The following is a 21,161-nucleotide window of genomic DNA, read 5'->3' as shown; positions in this document are numbered from 1 at the left end:
CTAATACACACACAAACACACTCAGTAAGAGACACACAGTAACACACTTACTGACACTCACTAGCAGACACACTCACTGACACTCACTAGCAGACACACTCACTGACACTCACTAGCAGACACACTAGCAGACACACACTGACACTCACTAGCAGACACACTAGCAGACACACACTGACACTCACTAGCAGACACACACTGACACCCACTAGCAGACACACACTGACACTCACTAGCAGACACACACTGACACTCACTAGCAGACACACTCACTGACACTAGCAGACACACTCACTGACACTAGCAGACACACACACTGACACTCACTAGCAGACACACTCACTGACACTCACTAGCAGACACACACACTGACACTCACTAGCAGACACACACACTGACACTCACTAGCAGACACACACACACACACACTAACACTAACACATGTTTTTTTTTTTTTGTTATTTAATCCCCCAGCCTCCTTACCTTTTTGGAGTGCTGAAGGGATTCCCTGGGGTCCAGTGGTGCTGCTGGGCTCCTGGGCTCCTTGGCTGGCTGGCTCCCTGGCTGGCTGTCTTCCTTGGTGGCTGTCTCCCTTGGTCGCTGTCTCCCTTGGTGGCTGGCTGGCTGTCTCCCGGGCTGGCTGTCTCCCGGGCTGGCGGGCTGGCGGGCGGGCGGGCGCGAGGGAGCACTCTCCCATGTGTGCTTCCTCTTCAGCTCCCTCGCGCACCGCGTAGGGATGCCGGCGCCGGAAGATTACATCATCTTCCGGCTCCGGTATCAGTATGCGGCGCGCGAGGGAGCTGAAGAGGAAGCACACATGGGAGAGTGCTCCCTCGCGCGCCTGCAGAACCGGGCGCTCGGCCACGCTACAAAAGGTCGTCGGTTGGAGGGGAGCGCAGTGCGCTTCCCTCCTTCCGGTCAGCCTGATTTTGCGCCCCCAGGGCTGGTGCGCCCTAAGGCGGCCGCCTGGGCCGCCTTATGGTAGCGCCGGCCCTGCTTCCAACATACTAGGAAACCACACAACCTGTCCCCTCCTCTCCCAGCCTCTTTCTCATTTCTGTACACCAACTCCCTTCCAAACCTTGACTTGGCTACCTGAATTGTTTATGCACAACCTAGGAATTGTTATTATTACGATACACTAGGATGTCAAACCAACAGTCATTACAAAAACCAAGAGACAACATGGTGTATAATGTTGAATGTATCAAATGAAATGTACGGTACAATGATGTCTTTTTTTTCACATTCCCCTTTTTCCTGTCTGTACCTCATTGTTGAAAATACTATAAAAAGTTAAATTAAAAAAAAAAAAAAAAAAAATAGGAAGGATTGCTCTAACCATAAACAGTTTTCTTAATGCACTGTTTTTTGGTAGGAGTGAGCCTTTAGAAATAGAATTGCATATATCTAACTCCTTTCCTCTTTTTCTCTTAATGTATAAGATGGGACAGATTAGCAATTATATTTAAGTTAGTGTTCATTCTAACTCATTATCAGCTCCTCAACAAAAATGTGCAAATAATATATAGTTTTGTAACTAATCATTAGATCAGTTTGTAAACAAAACATACAGGAAACATTTAATGGGATTAAAGATATAGACTCCAGTGAAATAAAAAAACAACATACTGATGACACAAATAGATTTTCAATGCTTCTGGAAAAAAAAATAAAAAAAAAACTTACAGATTATCTATGAAAAACTATAGCTACATGGTGACATTCCTAAAAAGGTTAGGACTGGATTACATCTTCAGTTGTATAATATTTTTTGTTACGCAAAAGAATTCTGAGTTCCTTTATTTTTTTGCATAATGAGTTATATTCATGTGTTTTATTATCATTTATTGTGTCAGATATTGGTGATAAGATAATGGGGATATTCTGGGACACAGTGTATATACAGAGTGGGCCAAAATTTAGAGTAGGGTTTGAGGAGTCAATAAAATGTTATTAATTAACCAAATTTTATTTTTTTTTTAAATTACATTGGCCGGCTTCAAAAATGTCCCAAATGGGACATGGGTGCATGATGACCATCTGTGAAAATTCCAAGTTGGAAAACTGGAATGTATACCCTCCAAATAGGGTATTTTAACCCCCAGAGAACTCAACATACGTATACATGGGGGATATCACTACACTCAGGAGATGTTGCTGAAAACATATTGGGTGTTCTTTGGCAGTAACCCTTAAAGTTCTCCGTACATGTATTTTTAAACTGCTATGTGTGTCAAAAAAATCACAAATTATCATTTTTACTTTTTAAATTAGATTGGTGGTAAAATGGTTGCATGAAAAGATTGTACAGAAATCTCCAGTTGTACAATGTAACTTGCGTTAATTTAGAAAAAAAATTGGTTTGGTAATAGCAAAGTGCTACTTGTACTTATAGCCCTATAACTTTTCGAAAAAAAAAGCTAAGAACATGTTAACATTGGGCAAAAGTTTGAAAAAGTGTTTTTTTTTTGTTTTTTTTCATCATATTTTAAAAAATATTTTATAGTCAATTATATGATATGATGAAAATAATGTTATTTTTAGAAAGACCATTTAATGGCGAGTAAAAACGGTATATAATATGAGTGGGTACAGTAAATGAGTAAGCGGAAAATAACACAAGCTAAACACAAACACCGCAGAAATGTAAAAAGAGCCCTGGTCCTTAACGGTAAGAAAATTGAAAAACAGTCTGGCCACTAAGGGGTTAAAACTTTTTTTGAATTGTATCTCTCTGCAATTGATTCTGACAGAAAAAGGGAGAAAATGAAATCCTCATTATTCGTGCATGTAGTGAGTGAATAAGCACTGGAAGTGTACAATAACTGTGTTTTCAGAAGGCGATGATCTACAATTAATCCCAATAATGGATAAGCTTTTGAAAAAAAGTCCAGGTTCGTGATCGAACTTGACCCCGAACCCCATTGAAGTCAATGGGGACCATAACTTTTGGCCACAAAAATGCCTCTAAAAAAGTCTTGGAAAGGGCTAGAGGGCTGCAAAAGGAAGTAAAATGAGGGTGAGAGTAGGACAAGTGCCCTGCAAACAAATGTGGATAGGGAAATCACTTAAAATAACATAAAAATTAAAAATACAGCTGAGCCATAAAATACCACTAGTTGGAATCTTTGATTTTTAGCTTTGGAAGAACATAAATCAAAATCTAAAGCATGGCTGTCAGGAGGATCAACAGAATTATCCATTTGAGAGAGGGTTGGAGTGCAAGGTACTCTCTTTCATTGTTCTAACTGAACTCAACTCCTGATGCATGGAGAAAAGGCCTTCACAAGCCTCTGCTATTGTGTACATAGTTTATACTAAGTGACCCATAGGTTGAGGAGGCGGTGACCGTGGCGATGTAGGTGGAAGCAGCGGTGGAGGAGGTAGCCAACACTGTGTGTATATATATATATATATATATATATATATGTATATATATATATATACAGTGTTGGCTACCTCCTCCACCGCTGCTTCCACCTACATCGCCACGGTCACCGCCTCCTCAACCTATTGTGACAAAAGTACTCCTTCCCCTTGGTACCTTGTCCTGGGATTGGGGTGTTACACACAGTCTTTTCAGACTTTAGAGACACTTCACACGCTGGATGAGGTAAAAGGACTTGCTCTTTTTATTGTAGTTCCAAAATAAATGCACAGTAAGGTATAAAAGGTTGTAACAAAATATATAAAACAAAATCCTTGCTCTTCTGAGCACTAACTAAACAAAATTATTAGCTAACTGGGTTGGATGGCTTGTCCATTTCCCAACATAAACAACAACCTTACTGTTTCAGGGTTTTCAGCTCTCTGTTTCCACTCACAGAAATCAAACACAATCTCTCTCCTCCTTTGGCAGGGGAGTACTTAATAGCACCGGTAATTAACAATCCTTTTCAGGTGAGGTGAATTAGGATTAAAACTCTGGAACTGGACTTCTCACCTGTAGGTTCCAAGCAACTTCCAAAATGTGGATGGAGCACTGGCCCACCCTACTCTCCAAGTGCTCCACCCCAGGGCCCAAATATACACATATTTAAAGTGCAACATTCATTATAACATAACACATTTCCCTGGGGCTAATTACGCAAAGTAGGAACCTTGCAAAATCTGGGGAGATATATAGATTCCCTCCAGCACAATTCCTTGCTTTCGGTCAAAAAAATATATATATGTGTGTATATGTGTGTGTGTGTGTGTGTGTATATATATATATATATATATATATATATATATATATATATATATATATAAATATATAACGAAAAACGAGTGCACTCAAAAGGACTTATTAGAAAAAACTATTCAATTTATTCACAAACGTGCCAGTGATAAGTTCAACGTTTCAGTCCTCGTAGGACTTTTATCAAGACAATCAAAAGGTGGGTAAACAATGTTTAAATATGGTGGAGACAGACTTCAATTGGAGAGTGAAAACGAGGCTGTGATGTCACCAGTGATGGATCAAAGTTCAATAGACATACATAGAAAGACTTAACCCCTTGTGGTATGAAAAGTGCAAATTAAAGAGATCTATAAAACATCGATAAATAAATAATCAAACTATATGTAATAATTGGATCCTGTAAACGGTCAAGGTCTAGAATATCTGTACTTATAAAAAATGAATTTAAAAACAAGGAAAGTAAACCACAGAAGACCTCATAGAGTGGTAAGTCTGCTAAAGATCTACCTTGTGGAGCACCCAGAAACGGAAGAACCATATAGCAAACACCAAAACGGCATATCAAAGAAAAACATAGCTAATCTACAAAATAAATATATAAAATAGATATATAGTATACACCTACAAAATATCCTGTCAGTGTATAACTTTCATGGCATAGAGATACAAATGAAACAATCTGGGATAAATTATGATAGAATGTAACACAGCTATACTGTTACATTGTGAGAGACCACTAAGACTTTCTATCTTTTGGAGATGAAACAGTTCAGTGGGTTAATCTCATTTAGCCCCCCGGGAGACAATGTTCCCAATGTAAAAATCTAGTAGGCTTCTCTCTGGAGAAGCAAATTATCCCAGTCACCTCCCCGTCGTGGAGCCAGGACCTGTTCAATTCCCATAAATTTAAGGGTTGGCAATGTGTGTCCAGCCTCAAGGAAGTGTCTAGCAATGGGAGTGGTAACTGTGCCACTGGAAAGTGCAATCCTGATGGTTGATCTATGACCCCTCATTCGTTCTCGAAGGTCATTTGAGGTTTTACCAATGTACATAAGCCCGTATGGACACATAATGCGGTATATAACATGAGTGGTAGTGCAGACAATGCGTTGGGGTATTTTATATTCTTTACCAGAATGGGGATGAAAAAAAGACTTCCCCCGGGTCATATTGTTGCAGGCTGTACATTTTAGACATCGAAAACAACCAGCATTAAGGTGTTCAGATCGATTTGGCTCCTGTACATCAGTGTGTACAAGATAATCCCTCAGATTTTTATTTCTCCTATAGCTCATGATTGGAGTTTGATGGAATATAGCCGGTAATGTGATGTCTTTTTTGAATATCGCACAGTTTTTGCGAATCATTTTGGAACAGCTTAGAGATTGTGAATGAAAAGTTTGTGGGAACATTAATCTGGGCACTTTACTGCTGTTCGATAGTCCATCTGTGTGCAACTGCATTGCTTTAGAGTATGCTTGATCAAGTGTGTACTTGGAATAACCCCTTTGGATGAATTTCTCAAACATCTCCTGAATTTGAATGGCGGTTCTGTTTAAATCAGAATTGTTCCTCATAACTCTGATAAACTGTGATACCGGGCGTGATTTTATCAAATTAGGTGGGTGATGACTGGTTGCGTGTAATAATGTATTGCAATCAGAGGTTTTAGCAAATAACGTGTAGCCCAATTTGTTGTTCTCAATAAAGATGCGTAAATCCAGAAAGTCCATTTGTTTGTCGCTAATTTGGTATGTGAGTCTAATAGGTGAGTCTATGGTGTTAAGCGATTGTAACATGTCGAGTAATGTTGATTCCTCTCCAACCCAGATAATGGACACATCATCGATGTATCTAAGATATTTCAGGATATGATGACCGTATTTTTGTAGAATGTACTTGTGTTCATATGTATGCATGTATGCATTTGCATACATGGGTGCCATAGGGGCACCCATAGACGTCCCCGAGACTTGAATGTAAAATGATTTTTCAAATCTAAAGTAATTTAACGTTAAACATAGTTCCAGCAGTTCCAAGATAAATTCAATTGGGGGCTCGATCTTTTCAGGACATTGTAGTAATACTTGTCGCATAGATTGTATTCCCTCCTCATGAGGGATGATGGTGTACAAACTGCTCACGTCAATAGCTGCTAGCAAGACCCCTTGTGGAGGAAGATCAATGGACCTCAGAGTAGTAATGACCTGAGCAGTATCTTTGACATATGTGGGTAATGTCATGACTGGAGTTTTAAATTTGGTGTCGAGCCATCTTCCAATAGGTTCGAGAAGGCCCCCAATAGCTGAAACAATCGGACGACCCGGCGGTGACTCTAAATTTTTGTGCACTTTCGGAAGTGTGTAAATGATTGGACATCTCGGATGGATCTCGAAAAGATATTCGTATTCAGATGTGGTGAGAAAGCCAGATTTATGGGAATTGAACAGGTCCCGGCTCCACGACGGGGAGGTGACTGGGATAATTGCTTCTCCAGAGAGAAGCCTACTGGATTTTTACATTGGGAACATTGTCTCCCGGAGGGCTAAATAAGATTAACCCACTGAACTGTTTCATCTCCAAAAGATAGAAAGTCTTAGAGGTCTCTCACAATGTAACAGTATAGCTGTGTTACATTGTATCATAATTTATCCCAGATTGTTTCATTTGTATCTCTATGCCATGAAAGTTATACACTGACAGGATATTTTGTAGGTGTATACTATATATCTATTTTATATATTTATTTTGTAGATTAGCTATGTTTTTCTTTGATATGCCGTTTTGGTGTTTGCTATATGGTTCTTCCGTTTCTGGGTGCTCCACAAGGTAGATCTTTAGCAGACTTACCACTTTATGAGGTCTTCTGTGGTTTACTTTCCTTGTTTTTAAATTCATTTTTTATAAGTACAGATATTCTAGACCTTGACCGTTTACAGGATCCAATTATTACATATAGTTTGATTATTTATTTATCGATGTTTTATAGATCTCTTTAATTTGCACTTTTCATACCACAAGGGGTTAAGTCTTTTTAGGTATGTCTATTGAACTTTGATCCATCACTGGTGACATCACAGCCTCGTTTTCACTCTCCAATTGAAGTCTGTCTCCACCATATTTAAACATTGTTTACCCGCCTTTTGACTGTCTTGATAAAAGTCCTACGAGGACTGAAACGTTGAACTTATCACTGGCACGTTTGTGAATAAATTGAATCGTTTTTTCTAATAAGTCCTTTTGAGTGCACTCGTTTTTCGTTATACATCCTGACGGCTGAGGCAGCACCAAGGCAAGAACAAGACCGGTACATTGAGTGCGGAGTTTTCAACATTTTATATATATATATATATATATATATATATATATATACAGAGAGAGAGAGATAGATAGATCTCCAAAGAGGTAGCAGCACTCACAGAATTATAAGTTCAAATCTTTATTGGGTCATATTATAAGTCAGGATCGACGTTTCAGTCCTCTATATGGGACTTTCTGCTGGCCTCATAATTGGGGATTATATGGAAAGTGAGATTTTTTACACACATCACTCATTATACATTGTTCTATATGTAAGATATAATGTAAGACACAACGTGATGTAAGACGGCACGTTACGACATCACGTGGGGGTGGAGTTCTACTTGCACATGATCACTGAGCACATTACTATGCAGATGCACTCCCCCTAGGTTGGCGCCGTGTCACCATAGAAATGGACGTGATGACGACATGCAGCGACGTCACGTGAGGGTGGAGCCTTGTTTGCACATGCGCACGGAGCACTTTAGAATGCCGAACAGAGATGCACTTCACCTGGGGTAAGCTAATTTAGTTTATTTGTTTTTGTCTATATATGTTGTCCTTGTTGATTTTGTAGTTATATTGATCCTGAAGAAAGTCCCATATAGAGGACTGAAACGTCGATCCTGACTTTTAATATGACCCAATAAAGATTTGAACTTTTAATTCCATGAGTGCTGCTACCTTTTTGGATATTTGGATAACCAAGCCCTGGCTGAGCACCCGGCAAACAAGGGATTACTACAGCGTGAGTGCAAGAGTTTTTTTGTTATATATATATAGTGATGTCGCGAACACAAATTTTTCGGTTCGCGAACGGGAACTTCCGCAAACGTTCGCGAACTGGGCGAAGCGCCATTGACTTTAATGGGCAGGTGAATTTTAAAACCCACAGGGACTCTTTCTGGCCACAAAAGTGATGGAAAAGTTGTTTCAAGGGGACTAGCACCTGGACTGTGGCATGCCGGAGGGGGATCCATGGCAAAACTCCCATGGAAAATTACACAGTTGATGCAGAGTCTGGTTTTAATCCATAAAGGGCATAAATCACCTAACATTCCTAAATCACAATGGATATGGATTGACACCTGACATGACATATTGACACCTTGACATATGGATTGACACCTGTCCTCAGAGACCCTGATACACACTGACACAGAGCAGAATAGAGACTGTTCCCCCTACATAGGGTCACTTGGCAGATATGGATTGACACCTATCCTAAGGATCCCTGATACACACTGACACAGAGCAGAATAGAGACTGTTCCCCCTACATAGGGTCACTTGGGAGATATGGCGTGGTCTTGGGAGGAGGAGGATGACTTTCACCTCTTCCCCTGTTAGATTCCCATTGTGCTGTGACATCACCCTTATACGCTGTGTAAAGCATACTTTTTAATTTATTTTGCAAATGCTGCATCCTTTCCGACTTGTAATTCGGTAACATTTCCGCCACTGTCTGCTTATACCGGGGGTCTAGTAGCGTGGACACCCAGCACAGGTCGTTCTCCTTCAGTCTTTTTATACGAGGGTCCCTCAACAGGCACGACAGCATGAAAGACCCCATTTGCAAAAGGTAGGATGCCGAGCTACTCATTTCCCGTTCCTCCTCCTCCTCACACAGAGCAGAATAGGGACTGTTCCCCCTACATAGGGTCACTTGGCAGATATGGATTGACACCTATCCTAAGGATCCTTGATACACATTGACACAGAGCAGAATAGAGACTGTTCCCCCTACATAGGGTCACTTGGCAGGTATGGATTGACACATGTCCTCAGAGACCATGATACAAACTGACACAGAGCAGAATAGGGATGTGGAATAGCACCTGGGGAGCTGGGGGGGGGTGCCGTTGATGTGGAGCAAGACGCAGCAGCAGAAGAGGACTCAGCCGAGGAGGTTATGGAAGAGGATGGAGTAGGAGGAGTAGAGGAGGTGGCAGCAGGCCTGCCTGCAAGTCGTGGCGGTGTCACCAACTCCTCTGCAGAGCATGCTTGGCAGCCATCAGCAGGTTTAACCAATGCGCAGTGTAGGTGATATACCTGCCCTGACCATGCTTTGCAGACCAGGTATCAGTGGTCAGATGGACCCTTGCCCCAACACTGTGTCCCAAACATGCCATTACTTCCTTTTGCACAATCGAGTACAGGTTGGGGATTGCCTTTTGGGAAAATAAATTTTGTCCGGGTACCTTCCACTGCGGTGTCCCAATAGCTAAAAATTTTTTGAACGCCTCAGACTCCACCAGCTTGTATGGTAAAAGCTGGCGGGCTAGGGGGGCGTGTCCTAACTACTGAAGCGAGAAGTCGCCATGCGTACGCCAGGCATACCGTACGCAACATGCAGGAGGCAGAGGGAATCCTGGGGCAACTCGGTCTCCCCCCGGACTCGCTACTCACATCGAAGCCTCCAACAAACTCCACGCTCCCTCCATATTGGGGCAACGCCGAGGCTCCAACATTTGTCCATAGAAACCTAGCCGGGACATCATGTGCAACTTGAATGGAAAACGGGACTAACAGGTCAACCCTGCTTACGGAGACTCTCAGGTCATTGATCATGTCAAGAGGAGGGGAACAACTTTAAAAATAGATTCCTGGCAAATTCTTAAAAAAAAACATGAAAACATGAATCCTGAAAGTACAGAAAGACAAAACCACAAGAAGAATTTTTTGAAGACGACAAATAGCTGTGTGATATAATGTAGAAACATTTTATTCACCAGATAAAAAGAAAACAACCGACTTAATACAGTTTTTTACAACTTTGCTAGTTTTGCATGGAATTTTTTAGCCAGTACTTCCTTTAGATATTGCACTGAATATAGTAAGTAGTATGTAGTATGTTACTTTTAGTTGCCAGAAAAGCTAAATAATAGTTTTCACATTTGGTAGATAGCTTGTGCGTGCTAATATTCATACTTGCATTTTGAATTTTAAGGCAGTATTTCTTTTTTATAAGCAGATTTTGATATTTTTGTATCTTTTTAAACATATATTTTCTCAAGCCGCTTTGATAGATTAACATTTCTTTATTTTATTAATCAACGTGCTTAATCGTATTGGTGTACTAATTTCCAGTATATCTAAAAATGTTTTACATATTTTCTGATTTTAATTGCCATGTGTACCTTTCGTATGCCAATGTGAAACGTTTTACCATTTAGGGCCCAGAGTGGGGTCATTTAAACAGATCATACCTCGAGTGCAGAGTGCGTTTAATCTGACTCGTTAATGTTAGTTATTCACTAAGCTTAGTGAAAACATAGTTGGCTTAAATATGTTTTCTATTCAAGTTCTTGTGCCCCACAGTTCAAATTAACATTCAAATTACAATTCATGACAGATCACACAAGTGAATAGCCCTGCCAATGTCGTCTCAGAATTTTTTTGTTATCTAAGAAGAAATAAAAATGCATATCAACGAAAAATGCTTTTCCTAGCTGTTATGCTATTGAAAGCCAGCTGTGATTTCCCTATGCACAATTAGCAATGCTAACTGCTGTATGACGCCCCCTAGCTGTGTACACATAGTTTAACTTTTATAAGTATTATTCCAACTAGGTACTACTATACTAATCATCAGTCAGCTGTTGACTACTTTTCAATGCTTTTCCTGTGCCTAGTCAGGGTAACAAGATCTTTGAATATTTTATACTATAGTTAGCGATGTTACATTTGTATTCAAGTGTCGTAGGTCAGTTAGATAAGCCAGTGCCTAGATTGAATGCTCCATAAAGTTTATAACGCATTGTGCCGCCAAGGTTTCGTTAGACCTGCTCAGCTAAACTAGGACCACATTTTAATTGTATACTCAGTGTAATGTGTAAACGTGGACAATCTCGACATAAATAACTAAAAACTGTGCACGGATTTATAAAAACCCCATTGTTAAAAATGTTGATGCTCAGCAGGAGGAATGCTATTGGGGCACCACATGCCTGCTGTTATGATTTTTTGCACTGCAAAAATAAAGAATTAAAAAAAAAAAAAAGCTGGCAGGCTAATAGTTCGGACAAACCAGCTGTCAGACGCTGGGCAAGGGGGTGACTTTCTGACATTGGCTTCTTACGCTCAAACATGTCCTTGACAGACACCTGACTGTGGGCAGATGAGCGGGAACTGCTCAAGGCGAGAGACGGAGTGGCGGATGGTTGAGAGGGGGCAAGGAGGACAGCAGTGGCTGACGTGGCTGAAGATGCTGGACCAGGAGGAGGATGGCGGCTTTGAGTTTGTGTGCTGCTTGTACTCATGTGTTGATCCCATAGGCGTTTGTGATGTGCGATCATGTGCCTATGCAAAGCAGTTATACCTAGGTGGGTGTTGGACTTCCCACGACTCAGTTTCTTTTGGCACAGGTTGCAAATGGCATCGCTGTTGTCAGAGGCAGACACACAAAAAAAAATGCCACACTGCTGAGCTCTGCAATGACGGCATTCTGGTGGTGGACACAGCATGCGTTGATTGGCGTGCTGTCGGGCTGACCCCGGGTGCCAATGCATGCTGTCTGACTGTGCCACTAGCTCCTTGCGACGACTTCCTCCTGCTTCCAACTCGTCTCCTCCTCCTCCTCTCTGTCTCCCCATCTGAACTTTTGTCCTGTTCTTCTTCTTGCCGAGCGGGCACCCACATGACATCCCTGGACGCATCGTCATCATCAACCGCTTTACTTGTACCTGACAACTCAGCAAAGGAAGCAGCAGCGGGTACAACATCATCATCATCACACCGTACGTCCATGTGTGTAATGCTGCCTGCCTGAGACATAGACCAGATATGAGTGGCACTGTGCAGTGGCAGAGTACACGCTGAAGGCCTGACACACCCGCTAGAAGACAACTAACTGCTATTCAACCTATAACCGTGAAAAAAGTTTTGTTTTTAAATGCACGCTATTGTGACACCAGATATGAGTGGCAAAGTGCACTTGCAGAGGTTGGCAGAGTACATGCTGAAGGCCTGACACACCCGCTTGAAGGACACTGACTGCTATTAGCTTACAGTGAAAAACTTTTTTTCTTTTTAAAGACACGCTATAGTCACACCTGATATGAGTGGCAAAGTGCACTTGCTGAGGTTGGCAGAGCACACGCTGAAGGCCTGACACCCAGACACTTGCAGACAACTAGCTGCTATTCAATCTATTACAGGGAGAAAAATTGTTTTGTTTTAAAATGCAAGCTTAAGCTATTGTGACACCAGATATGAGTGGTGGCACTGGGCAAGTGGGCACAGTATCCACTGTGAGCCTGACACAGAAGCTGGCAGACAACTAACTGCTATTCAATCTATTACAGTGGAAAAACTTTTTTTCTTTTTAAAAGCACGCTATTGTCACACCTGATATGAGTGGCAAAGTGGACTGGCAGAGGTTTGCAGAGTACACGCTGAAGGCCTGACACCCAGACGCTTGCAGACAACTAACTGCTATTAGCTTACAGTGAAAAACTTTTTTTCTTTGTAAAGGCACGCTATAGAGACACCAGATATGAGTGGCAAAGTACACTTGCAGAGGTTGGCAGAGTACACGCTGAAGGCCTAACACCCGCTTGAAGACAACTAACTGCTATTCAATCTATAACAGTGAAAAAAATTGTTTTGTTTATAAATGTCAAGCTTAAGCTATTGTGACACCAGATATGAGTGGTGGCACTGGGCAAGTGGGCACAGTATCCACTGTGAGCCTGACACAGAAGCTGGCAGACAGGCAACTGCAATTAGAAAAAAAGCAGACTGATGTTCTAGCCCTAAAAAGGGCTTTTTGGGGTGCTGTTCTTACAGCAGAGATCAGATGAGTGCTTCAGGACTGTAGTGGACACTGAATACCCTAGCCTAGCTATCAATTTCCCTATCTAATGAGCAGCAGCTACACTTTCCCTCCTCTATCTAAGAATGCAGCTTCAGAATGAATCTAAAATGGATGCTGTACAGGAGGTGGCAGGGTCTGGAAGGGAGGGTCTGCTGCTAATTTGCTGGAATGTGTCTGCTGACCGTGAGGCACAGGGTCAAAGTATGCTCAATAATGACGACTAGGGGGCGGATCGAACTGCGCATGTGTTCACCCGCCGCGGTGAACGCGAACACACTATGTTCGCCGGCGAACAGTTCGGTACATCACTAGAGATATATATATATATATATATATATATATATAATTTTTTTTTATTTAATTGGGGTAGCCCCCAAAATATTGGGACATAGAAAAAAAGAAAACTGTTCCGCAGAGCAACTGACCCGTGCGTGCTGCATCTGAAACTCCACTATCGCCTGCTGCTGCTCACACAGTCTCATGAGGCGGTCAGCGGGAAGGCTGAAGTTGCGCTGCAGCGCAGACAGGTGAGCAGCAGCAGGGTGGGAACGCCAAAAGCGTGCACAGATGGCCCGCACTTTATGCAGCAGCTCTGATATATCTGGGTATACACCGTGGCATCACAAAGGCCACCCAGAACTGGCTCAACTCCCATCAAGCCAAGTTCCCAGGAGGAGATCACCCAGCTCGTCATGCTAGAGCACTTTTTTAATGTGCTCCCCAACGAGAAGGCGACGACTCATTCGTATGTCAATCCATATCTACTTTCTGAAATCAGGGTTCGATTCCGTAGAGGGACCCTGACAAACGGCTACCACATGCAAGGAAGGCAGCAGGCGTGCAAATGACCCACTCCCGACGGAGGAAGGTAGTGACAACAAATAACAATACAGGACTCTTTAGAGGCCCTGTAATTGTAATGAGTCCACTTGAAATCCTTTAACTCTGATCATTGGAGGGAAGTCTGGTGCAGAGCCACTGACCCGTGCGTGTTGCAGCTGAAACTCCACTATCACCTGCTGCTGCTCAAACAGTCTCTCCAGCATGTGCAAGGTGGAGTTCCACCATGTGGGCACGTCGCATATGAGGCAGTGAGCGGGAAGGCCAAAGTTACGCTGCAGCGCAGACAGGCGAGCAGCAGAAGGGTGAGAACGCCAAAAACGCGCACAGCTGCTACAGTGAATGTCACATCCTGTTCCAAGTTGCGGATCAGTCTGGTGGTTGCTTCTGGTATCCAGTACTGTTTTTACTGAAGCTACATCAGGGTCCTGGTATGTGGCCGCACAAACGTTGGTGCTCAACACCAGGGGGCGTGCGGTTACCCTGCTAATCCATTCCACACTGTGAATCCTAACTTCTACATCAGGCATACTGGGTCCTGGTCATCCGACCGCCGCCCAGACAGTGTCTGGGTCCCGGTCACCGGACTGCAAAACTGCAAATGGCTCGTTAAATCTGTTATGGTTCCTTTTATCGCTTCAACTGTTACTTGAATAACTGTGGGAATTCTAAAGATAATACATGCCGACGAGCGCTAAGGGACGGCCGCTCCGCTTTTGCACCCTGCTTCCTCTTGTGCTGTGCTGGTGCCTCTGTGCGACCAGCGCCTCTTACTCCAAACTGCACATGTCACTCGCATGACCTTGATTCCATGTGGGGTCTAGGACCTCATCATCCTCCACATCATCTTCCACCCACTTCTCAACCCTGCCCTCCTTGCCGGTATGCACACTGCAGAAAGCCACAGCACTTGGCACCTTTGTTTTTCCAGCATGTAAAGTCTGCAAAGGACATATGGAAATAGTTTTAGAATTGTAAATTGTATCCAGGCAATAGTTTTCACTATAAACTGACCTCTCAGTTTGACTTGTGAGGGTATTGCCCCAGAATTACAATATTGTTTAAGTACCTCTTAGCTATTGATAACTGGTTTAAATATAGCAGTAGCAATGTACCGAACTGTTCGCTGGCGAATAGTCCCGGCGAACATAGTGTGTTCGCGTTCGCCACGGCGGGCGAACACATGCGCGCTTCGATCCGCCCCCTATTTGTCATCATTGAGCAAACTTTGACCCTGTGCCTCACGGTCAGCAGACACATTCCAGCAAATTAGCAGCAGACTCTCCCTTCCAGACCCTCCCACCTCCCTCCCAGCATCCGTTTTAGATTCATTCTGAAGCTGCATTCTTAGAGAGAGGAGGGAAAGTGTAGCTGCTGCTCATTAGATAGGGAAATTGATAGCTAGGCTAGGGTATTCAGTGTCCACTACAGTCCTGAAAGACTCATTTGATCTCTGCTGTAAGAACAGCACCCCAAAAAGCCCTTTTTAGGGCTAGAACATCAGTCTGCTTTTTTTTCTAATTGCAGTTGCCTGTCTGCCAGCTTCTGTGTCAGGCTCACAGTGGATACTGGGGCACCACACGCCTGCTGTTATGATGTTTTGCACTGCAAAAATAAAGAATACAAAAAAAAAAAAAAAAGCTGGCAGGCTAATAGTTCGGACAAACCAGCTGTCAGACGATGGGCAAGGGTGTGACTTTCTGACATTGGCTTCTTACGCTCAAACATGTCCTTGACAGACACCTGACTGTGGGCAGATGAGCGGGAACTGCTCAAGGCGAGAGACGGAGTGGCGGATGGTTGAGAGGGGGCAAGGAGGACAGCAGTGGTTGACGTGGCTGAAGATGCTGGACCAGGAGGAGGATGGCTGCTTTGAGTTTGTGTGCTGCTTGTACTCATGTGTTAATCCCATAGGCGTTTGTGATGTGCGATCATGTGCCTATGCAAAGCAGTTGTACCTAGGTGGGTGTTGGACTTCCCACGACTCAGTTTCTTTTGGCACAGGTTGCAAATGGCATCGCTGTTGTCAGAGGCAGACACACAAAAAAAATGCCACACTGCTGAGCTCTGCAATGACGGCATTCTGGTGGTGGACACAGCATGCGTTGATTGGCGTGCTGTCGGGCTGACCCCGGGTGCCGATGCATGCTGTCTGACTGTGCCACTAGCTCCTTGCGACGACCTCCCCCTGCTTCCAACTCGTCTCCTCCTCCTCTCTGTCTCCCCATCTGAACTTTTGTCCTGTTCTTCTTCTTGCCAAGCGGGCACCCACGTGACATCCCTGGACGCATCATCATCATCAACCGCTTCACTTGTACCTGACAACTCAGCAAAGGAAGCAGCAGCGGGTACAACATCATCATCATCACACCGTATGTCCATGTGTGTAATGCTGCCTGCCTGAGACATAGACCAGATATGAGTGGCACTGTGCAGTGGCAGAGTACACGCTGTAGGCCTGACACACCCGCTAGAAGACAACTAACTGCTATTCAATCTATAACCGTGAAAAAAGTTTTTTCTTTTTTAAGGCACGCTATTGTGACACCAGATATGAGTGGCAAAGTGCACTTGCTGAGGTTGGCAGAGTACACGCTGAAGGCCTGACACACCCGCTTGAAGGACACTGACTGCTATTAGCTTACAGTGAAAAACTTTTTTTTCTTTTTAAAGGCATGCTATAGTCACACCTGATATGAGTGGCAAAGTGCACTTGCTGAGGTTGGCAGAGCACACGCTGAAGGCCTGACACCCAGACGCTTGTAGACAACTAGCTGCTATTCAATCTATTACAGTGAGAAAAATTGTTTTGTTTTAAAATGCAAGCTTAAGCTATTGTGACACCAGATATGAGTGGTGGCACTGGGCAAGTGGGCACAGTATCCACTGTGAGCCTGACACAGAAGCTGGCAGACAACTAACTGCTATTCAATCTATTACAGTGGAAAAACTTTTTTCTTTTTAAAAGCACGCTATTGTCACACCTGATATGAGTGGCAAAGTGGACTGGCAGAGGTTGGCAGAGTACACGCTGAAGGCCTGACACCCAGGCACTTGCAGACAACTAACTGCTATTAGCTTACAGTGAAAAACTTTTTTTCTTTGTAAAGGCACGCTATAGAGACACCAGATATGAGTGGCAAAGTACACTTGCAGAGGTTGGCAGAGTACACGCTGAAGGCCTGACACCCGCTTGAAGACAACTAACTGCTATTCAATCTATAACAGTGAAAAAAATTGTTTTGTTTATAAATGTCAAGCTTAAGCTATTGTGACACCAGATATGAGTGGTGGCACTGGGCAAGTGGGCACAGTATCCACTGTGAGCCTGACACAGAAGCTGGCAGACAGGCAACTGCAATTAGAAAAAAAGCAGACTGATGTTCTAGCCCTAAAAAGGGCTTTTTGGGGTGCTGTTCTTACAGCAGAGATCAGATGAGTGCTTCAGGACTGTAGTGGACACTGAATACCCTAGCCTAGCTATCAATTTCCCTATCTAATGAGCAGCAGCTACACTTTCCCTCCTCTATCTAAGAATGCAGCTTCAGAATGAATCTAAAATGATGCTGTACAGGAGGTGGGAGGGTCTGGAAGGGAGGGTCTGCTGCTAATTTACTGGAATGTGTCTGCTGACCGTGAGGCACAGGGTCAAAGTATGCTCAATGATGACGACAAGGGGGCGGATCGAACCGCGCATGTGTTCGCCCGCCGCGGTGAACGCGAACACGCTATGTTCGCCGGGAACTATTCGCCGGCGAACAGTTGGGTACATCACTAGAGATATATATATATATATATATATATATATATGTGTATATATATATATATATATATATTTTTTTTTTATTTTTTATTTTTTTTTTATTTAATTGAGGTAGCCCCAAAATATTGGGACATATAAAAAAAGAAAACTGTTCCGCAGAGCAACTGACCCATGTGTGCTGCATCTGAAACTCCACTATCGCCTGCTGCTGCTCACACAGTCTTATGAGGCGGTCAGCGGGAAGGCTGACGTTGCACTGCAGCGCAGACAGGTGAGCAGCAGCAGGGTGGGAACGCCAAAAGCGTGCACAGACGGCCCGCACTTTATGCAGCAGCTCTGATATATCTGGGTATACACCGTGGCATCACAAAGGCCACCCAGAACTGGCTCAACTCCCATCAAGCCAAGTTCCCAGGAGGAGATCACCCAGCTCATCATGCTAGAGCACTTTTTCAATGTGCTCCCCAACGAGAAGGCGACGACTCATTCGTATGTCAATCCATATCTACTTTCTTAAATCAGGGTTCGATTCCGTAGAGGGACCCTGACAAACGGCTACCACATGCAAGGAAGGCAGCAGGCGTGCAGATGACCCACTCCCGACGGGGGAAGGTAGTGACAACAAATAACAATACAGGACTCTTTAGAGGCCCTGTAATTATAATGAGTCCACTTGAAATCCTTTAACTCTGATCATTGGAGGGAAGTCTGGTGCAGAGCCACTGACCCGTGCGTGCTGCAGCTGAAACTCCACTATCACCTGCTGCTGCTCAAACAGTCTCTCCAGCATGTGCAAGGTGGAGTTCCACCATCTGGGCACGTCGCATATGAGGCAGTGAGCGGGAAGGCCAAAGTTACGCTGCAGCACAGACAGGCGAGCAGCAGAAGGGTGACAACGCCAAAAGTGCGCACAGCTGCTACAGTGAATGTCACATCCTGTTCCAAGTTGCGGATCAGTCTGGTGGTTGCTTCTGGTATCCAGTACTCTTTTTACTGAAGTCCTGGTATGTGGCCACACAAACGTTGGTGCTCAACACCAGGGGGCGTGCGGTTACCCTGCTAATCCATTCCACACTGTGACTCCTAACTTCTACATCAGGCATACTGGGTCCCGGTCATTCGACCGCCGCCCAGACAGTGTCTGGGTCCCGGTCACCGGACTGCAAAACTGCAAATGGCTCGTTAAATCTGTTATGGTTCCTTTTATCGCTTCAACTGTTACTTGAATAACTGTGGGAATTCTAAAGATAATACATGCTGACGAGCGCTAGGGGACGGCCGCTCCGCTTTTGCACCCTGCTCCCTCTTATGCTGTGCTGGTGCCTCTGTGCGACCAGCGCCTCTTACTCCAAACTGCACATGTCACTCGCATGACCTTGATTCCATGTGGGGTCTAGGACCTCATCATCCTCCACATCATCTTCCACCCACTTCTCAACCCTGCCCTCCTTGCCGGTATGCACACTGCAGAAAGCCACAGCAATTGGCACCTGTGTTTTTCCAGCATGTAAAGTCTGCAAAGGACATATGGAAATAGTTTTAGAATTGTAAATTGTATCCAGGCAATAGTTTTCACTATAAACTGCCCTCTCAGTTTGACTTGTGAGGGTATTGCCCCAGAATTACAATATTGTTTAAGTACCTCTTAGCTATTGATAACTGGTTTAAATATAGCAGTAGCGATGTAACAAACTGTTCGCTGGCAAATAGTTCCCGGCGAACATAGCGTGTTCGCGTTCGCCACGGCGGGCGAACACATGCGCGGTTCGATCTGCCCCCTATTCGTCATCATTGAGCAAACTTTGACCCTGTGTCACGGTCAGCAAACACATTCCAGCAAATTAGCAGCAGACCCTCCCTTCCAGACCCTCCCACCTCCCTCCCAGCATCCATTTTAGATTCATTCTGAAGCTGCATTCTTAGAGAGAGGAGGGAAAGTGTAGCTGCTGCTCATTAGATAGGGAAATTGATAGCTAGGCTAGGGTATTCAGTGTCCACTACAGTCCTGAACGACTCATTTGATCTCTGCTGTAAGAACAGCACCCCAAAAAGCCCCTTTTAGGGCTAGAACATCAGTCTGCTTTTTTTTTCTAATTGCAGTTGCCTGTCTGCCAGCTTCTGTGTCAGGCTCACAGTGGATACTGTGCCCACTTGCCCAGTGCCACCACTCATATCTGGTGTCACAATAGCTTAATCTTGACATTTAAAAACAAAAAACTTTTTCACTGTTATAGATTAAATAGCAGTTAGTTGTCTTCAAGCGGGTGTCAGGCCTTCAGCGTGTACTCTGCCAACCTCAGCGAGTGCACTTTGCCACTCATATCTGGTGTGACTATAGCGTGCCTTTAAAAACAAAAAACTTTTTTCACTGTTATAGATTGAATAGCAGTTAGTTGTCTTCAAGCGGGTGTGTCAGGCCTGCATCGTGTACTCTGCCAACCTCAGCAAGTGCACTTTGCCACTCATATCAGGTGTGACTATAGCGTGCCCGCTCGGCAAGAAGAACAGGACGAAAGTTCAGATGGGGAGACAGAGAGGAGGAGGAGGAGGAGACGAGTTGGATGCATGGGGAGGTCGTCGCAAGGAGCTAGTGGCACAGTCAGACAGCATGCATCGGCACCCGGGGTCAGCCCGACAGCACGCCAATCAACGCATGCTGTGTCCACCACCAGAATGCCGTCATTGCAGAGCTCAGCAGTGTGGCATTTTTTTTGTGTGTCTGCCTCTGACAACAGTGATGCCATTTGCAACCTGTGCCAAAAGAAACTGAGTCGTGGGAAGTTCAACACCCACCTAGGTACAACTGCTTTGCGTAGGCACATGATCGCACATCACAAATGCCTATGGGATCAACACATGAGTACAAGCAGCACACAAACTCAAAGCCGCCATCCTCCTCCTGGTCCAGCATCTTCAGCCACGTCAACCACTGCTGTCCTCCTTGCCTCCTCTCAACAATCTGCCACTCCGTCTCTCGCCTTGAGCAGTAGCCGCTCATCTGCCCACAGTCAGGTGTCTGTCAAGGACATGTTTGAGTGTAAGAAGCCAATGTCAGAAAGTCACCCCCTTGCCCAGCGTCTGACAGCTGGCTTGTCCGAACTATTAGCCCGCCAGCTTTTTTTTTCTTCTTTAATTCTTTATTTTTGCAGTGCAAAAAATCATAACAGCAGGCGTGTGGTGCCCCAATAGCATTCCTCACGCTGATCATCAACATTTTTAACAATGGTGTTTTCATAAATCCGTGCACAT

The 21,161-nt window shown here is 44.1% G+C and overlaps 1 protein-coding gene across 1 annotated transcript in view; it reads left to right on the top strand.

Moving 5' to 3' along the window:
• Nucleotides 1-21,161, top strand: part of LOC134575567 (glutathione S-transferase P 1-like) — a 168,016-nt gene that overhangs the window by 133,433 nt on the left and 13,422 nt on the right. The window lies entirely within an intron of this gene.

Source organism: Pelobates fuscus, chromosome 10, assembly GCF_036172605.1.
Source record: "Pelobates fuscus isolate aPelFus1 chromosome 10, aPelFus1.pri, whole genome shotgun sequence".
NCBI lineage: Eukaryota > Metazoa > Chordata > Amphibia > Anura > Pelobatidae > Pelobates > Pelobates fuscus.
The sequence above is the reverse complement of the archived record's forward strand: the minus strand, read 5'-3'. Positions and strand labels throughout refer to the sequence as shown.